Below are 6,000 nucleotides of genomic sequence, written 5' to 3' on the forward strand. Positions count from 1 at the left end.
CGGGCGCGCCGGCCCGTGAATGGGATTGGTTGATCAATTGGGAGTGCGCTGACGACAAACAAAAACTGTCAGGAACACATGAGTGCACTTTATTTAACCGGGCAGACGCGGCTCAGATGCGTTTTAATGCTCTGCATCCCCATCGACCCATGCGTAATGGCTCCATTTTCCAATTTTTATTATTTGTAGTGTGCGTGCGTGTGTGTGTGTGTGCGTGTGTGTGTTTCACGCATACGTAGGCCTTCAGCCTCTTACGTCTGCCAACACGATCCCCACACATTTCAACTTGATTCGGGTTTCAAACCACATCTACAGGACTCTAATTTCCAAATGATAAAATGTCTAAGTTTTAATTCCACGAGGATAATTAATATAGACTATTATTATTGTTATTGGGTAGCGTGCACATCCGTAAACTTTCTTCAGGCAGGCTGTGTTGGGTTTTCTACCATAAGGTTTGACTTAAAATAATCCTCAAGGATGTTAATTGTAAGTGTTTGGTGATTGTTCAGAATATTCTAAAGTTTGAAAAGCAGTTCATGTTGTTTGCCAAGTCGTTATCCGTTTAAAGAAACCTTTACAACCTGACTTAGCGAACAGGTGAATGTATGGAACACAGGGCGTGCTTGTTTGTCATCTTTTGTTACATTTTCCTCCAGAATCGCAGTAACCTATTACACCGGATTGCAGTCTGCGGCCTTATATTGAAATGTTTGTTGGTTTGTAGGCCTGCATTACAATGGAGATGTACTTAAAGCCCGAGTGACACGTGCCGTCTGCCATCTGCCTTTGAGATTCCATGTTTGCTTAACTTTCCACATTCTGTGAAATCCTCCATTGCATCATATAGTCTATTCTTTGAGAAATCGATGTCATTTTTCCACGGTCAAACATAATCTGTGACAGTGTAAAACGATCAATTAAACTAAATTGTGACGAGTCTCTCTCTCTCATTCTCACTCTCTCTCGGTTAATGTAGAAGATTTCATTTAGGTTTTGGCATTTAATAAAGGTTGTTTTGAGTCCGTTTTACATTCCTGATTCTTAAAAGGCATGTCAAATGAAGAACAATATTTAATAATCGGCATTCAAACTAAAACCTGCCTTTATCAATGTCCAAAGACTCAAATTATATAAAGCAGACGGTTATTAAAAGTTTCCATAATTTCAGCACATTACTCGATTTTTTTTCCTTCCCGTTTCCCCCATAGCCCTTGAGCCTTTTAATTATTCTCCATGACGGGAAGGAGGTGGAGGAGGAGGTCGTGAACACTAAATGATCTCCATGTTGTTGTTGGGGCTCGGCCCGGCCCCTGTCAGATCCTTCTGCCGCCCTGACATCCCCAGGTCCCGCACAGCTGACGGCCCGCTTCTCGGGCTGTCATCTTCAGACGCGCCGCCCATTGTCTCTCCAGTGTTATCACTGCCCTACAACAGGCCACAACCATGCCCCTGTTTTGTATGGGAGAGAAACAAAAGCAAAAAAAACATTAAAAGAAGCCTTTTCAATTATTCTGATCAACATCGCCGAAATATAAAAAAGGTCTAATTCAATTTTAAAAAGAAATGAAAACGACGTGGTTGGTGATATTTAAAAGAACGCGCCAGGTCGCTGTGCATGTTTCATGTATCGGCCTGTATCTTGTTATAAAAATGAGACGACAAGAAGTTAATTTGGACCAAAAAAAAGGGTCTCAACATTTCTCTCGAGAAGCCAGAGCGCGCGCCGGAGCTTTGGAATCGACCCCGCGACATATGGTCATAATTAGGCCTGCGGTTTGAAGTCTAGTTCACCTGGGAGTCGGTTTAAAGAAAAACAAGGAAGTTGACTAAATTGAAAATCACAGGCAGATCAGCATTGGCCCACACCTGTTCTTTCATGTTTCATAAAATATTGGCATTTTTAATTAATGACGTACACACACACACACACACACACACACACACACACACACACACACACACACACACACACACACACACACACACACACACACACACAAACACACACACACACACACAAACACACACACACACACACACACACACACACACACACACACACACACAAACACAAACACACACACACACACCACATTTAAACACACACCACACACACAAACATGCACCCTTTATAGATAAAGATATAATACGACAACAACAACAACAAACTCTTGCAACCCTGGGTGAATTTGTGACGCAGAGATTAACATTAGTGTGTTTTCTCAGCGGTGCAGCATGTTTGTTTGTGTGGCTGGGCAAGAGCCCGATAAACATCTCTCTCCTCTCGCAGGGCCCCTGGGATCCAGTCGGCTGCGAGGAGACGGGGGCACAAGAATGTAATCTTCAGACTTCAGGCCACAAACTGCTCTTTCATCCCCGGCTGCCACCATTAGAGGACCTCGGTTCATTGAGACAATAGAACACAGGAGAAGTTAGCCTTGACCAGCGATTTGGGCTTAGATTGGGTCCTTTACCTTGTAGAGGTGAACAACTGCCAACCAGCATCTGATGTATGCACTCTTGCATCAAAGGGCAGGGCCAGCCAGCAGGACGACCAGCAGATAGGAAAAGCTACATCTGGTTGCGTGTGAACGTTGTTCTACGTTCTTGAGCTACAGCCAAGATCCAAAAGAACCCGTTGAATGTTCTTCAAGTTGTAGTTATTGGTAGGACCAGATTCCGAATGTAAGGATTCGGCAGGTTTGAGGAAAGTAAGCTGTACGTCGTCTAACTTATAGCGTTTTCTTCAGTGTTGCTTTATAACTCTTTGAAATGTTACAATGACACTTCCCCGACGAGAGGAATCTTGGCGGAGGAAATGCAGTTTGGATGATGGCACTTAAAGTTTAGAAGCAGCTTCTTGGCTCATGCCCATCCCCCGCCGATCTGCTCTGGGAAACCCATCAGGACCATAAAGTCAAACCTCATGCAAGCACGTCCTCTTCAAGGGACTGGTGGTGGTGGTGGTGAGGAGGGTGGTGCGGAGGGGATGGAGGTGAGGATAGGGGTGGTGGTGGGTATATTAGTGGGGGTGGTGCTGTAAGGCTGGTGATGGGGGGGGGGAGGATGATGGAGATGGTGGTTGGGATGGTGGTGGAGGTGGTGTATGTTTTTCTGTAAGTCGCTTTGGATAAAAGCGTCTACGACATGCCCTAAATGTAAATGTAAAATGGTAGTGGAGGGGGAGGTGAGGGAGGGATGGTGGTGGCTGGGATGGTGGAGGTGGTGTTGGTGGTAGATGGGATGGTGGTGGAGGTGAGGGAGTGATGGTTAAGGTGGTGGTATTGATGGGGGTGGTACTGGGATGGTGGTGGTGAGGGAGTGATGGTTAAGGTGGTGGTATTGATGGGGGTGGTACTGGTACTGGGGTGGTGGTGGTGAGGGAGTGATGGTTAAGGTGGTGGTATTGATGGGGGTGGTACTGGGATGGTGGTGGAGGTGAGGGAGTGATGGTTAAGGTGGTGGTATTGATGGGGCTGGTACTGGTACTGGGATGGTGGTGGTGAGGGAGTGATGGTGGTGGTGATGGGGTTGATGGTGGTGGGGGTGTCGAGAACTGTCTCCTGTTGCACACAAGGTAATGAAACAGTTTCTTCTTAAAGGTCCGTTTCTCACTGTAAGGCAGTGGTTCCCAACCTTCGTATGCCCATGTTCCCATTCTTAGGCCTTTGTTGCAACACCAACTTCACCTCACTGCAACGACTGTTGAGAGGTAGTTTGCGCATTGTTATGAATCATTAAGCATTCTGTTAATATTTAGATGACAAATTTAAGAAAAAAAAAACTCCTACTAATGTATAAAATATTTCTTGATTATATCTCCAGTGTTTTCGATGCGCATGTTTGGAAAACAATGCTGGAAAGCAACTGTTAGATAACAGCAGGTAACATCTTTGCCCGTAAAATTACCCACTAATAGCTGGAAAACCAAAGGAGGGTGTTTCCAAGGGTGTGGGTAGCCTATAACACTCAATCTGGTGCCTGACACCTGTCAGAGGCCAGATGTGGATTGCGCTCACCCATCTCAGCTGGTCAAATGGGAAGCAGGGATCAGTGAAGAGAACGTTACTCAGGAATGCGCAGAAGAACCAGAATCTCCTCCACTGAAACCAGCCTTTTTTCTTGGTTTTCACAAGCCTAGTCCTAAGAAACGACATGTGATCTCAAGAACACATCACCGTCAGAAAGTTAAGGAAATGAAGTTTGTGGGTTCAGCTCCAACTACGGGGCCCCTGCGGTGAAGCAGTATCAATGTTCTCCTGAGTTGTCGTAGGTCACCTGTGGTTTCCCCTGCTTCCAACCGTCTGCATGCTAGGGTACTTAGCAGGGAAGTTCAGAGGGGGACTCTCCATCTGAAGACCATCCCCCGGTGCTCCGAGAATCGAATAAAACGCAAGAGGGGGAAAAAGGGCAAAGTAGTTAATAGACTGGGGAGGAAAGCATGATCCAGGCATGATCTACGGCGCTACCTTCTGAGACCAGCTGCGAAGGCTACTCCCTCACGTGCACTGAAGTGCCGTGGTTCACGTTTTGAGTCCAGGGCACGTGCACAGGTGCTCTCAAGAGATGGCCTGACCGGTCACGAGGGGCCTTCTGAGGTCACGGAAAAAAGATACGCCGGTGAACAAATTATCGCTAATGACCATCTGCTGGCTTTGTGGGACAACAGTTGTTTTTTTACTCTTTGTCAATCCTCTGTTTTTCAATCGAGTGGAGTGGCACGTGGACTCCCCTTCCCGAATGAGGGGAAAATATGGTTGAAAGCGAGCTTTGGCCTGATCTCGGTGTCTCTCTTCCCCGAGTGGGTTGAGATAGCGGGTTATATGGCCTCTGCTGTGAAAACAATTTGAGCTGAAAGGGAAACACGGCGTCCTGTTAGGACAGCAGCACACATCCAGCTCTCAAGTGGAGGCCGAAATAGGGGGTCTAAAGGTGGGGAGTGAATGGACATAGCTTCAGTGAGGAGAGAGCGGAGGGTGTGAATATGTCGTTGAATGCTAACACAACGCCTGAGACAATGGCAGGAATGTAAAAGCAAGCATCCCTAACCCAGGGCCCATGTTGAGGTGGGTGATTATCTGATAAACCAATTATCTCTCCCTCTCTGGCCAAACAAATGCCCTCTTCCTCCTCTTTGCTGCAGGCAGATGCCACCATAATAGAATAGGAGTGAACCTTTTTGTGAACACATGGCCGAAAGGAGACTTCTGGAACATCTCGTACCAGTGCTCCCATGTACTGTTTCCTGTTAGAACTGTTATGTTTAAATAAAAAAACGACATCAGTGTATGAGCTCAACTTAATACGCACAATCGTACGCCTAATGTGAACTAAAATGAATTGTCGTCATTGTGTCCTTTGTTCATTGAACCAACATTTTAATGTCATATTCTCCATGGCAAGGTCTGGTCTTTGTATCTCCAACACAAACAGGACACTCAGTGCGTTGAGCTCACCTCTATGAAAAGAGATCCATACACTTTAAAAAAGTTTTGTCATTGGAAAATCCCTAAACCCAAGGTCTTAATGTTGTTTTACAACCAATGTAATACGAACATGGAGTCAAAACAATTCTAAAGTGTGTCGCTGTCCAAATGCTCGATACCAACTGACCACACCGGTTCAGTTTGGTGTGATTCTTTCACAACTATAAAGCCTGTTGTGCATTTCCATCTCATGATTTGTGAACTGAGGCAATTACGTTTCTGTGATTTCATTTTTTGGCAATACACCTCTTGGAATATTGCAGCTCCTAATAGAATTTCTTTGTGGAGGGGTGAACCTTGAATTTATTGATTTGTCACTTAGCTTGAGCAATCCTTTCAGCGCGGCCTTGACAATTCTTCATTGTTCTTTCACCCATTAAACGTAATCTCATGTATGAAAAGGGGAATACAATACACTGGGATTTTTATGCCCTCTTGGATACTCTTGAGTGCTCATTTGTTATACTGTCTAACAAATCACCTACAAACGACACTCACATTTACTCTTGCA

The sequence above is a fragment of the Pollachius pollachius genome (genome assembly GCF_949987615.1).
Source record: "Pollachius pollachius genome assembly, chromosome: 3".
Taxonomy (NCBI): domain Eukaryota; kingdom Metazoa; phylum Chordata; class Actinopteri; order Gadiformes; family Gadidae; genus Pollachius; species Pollachius pollachius.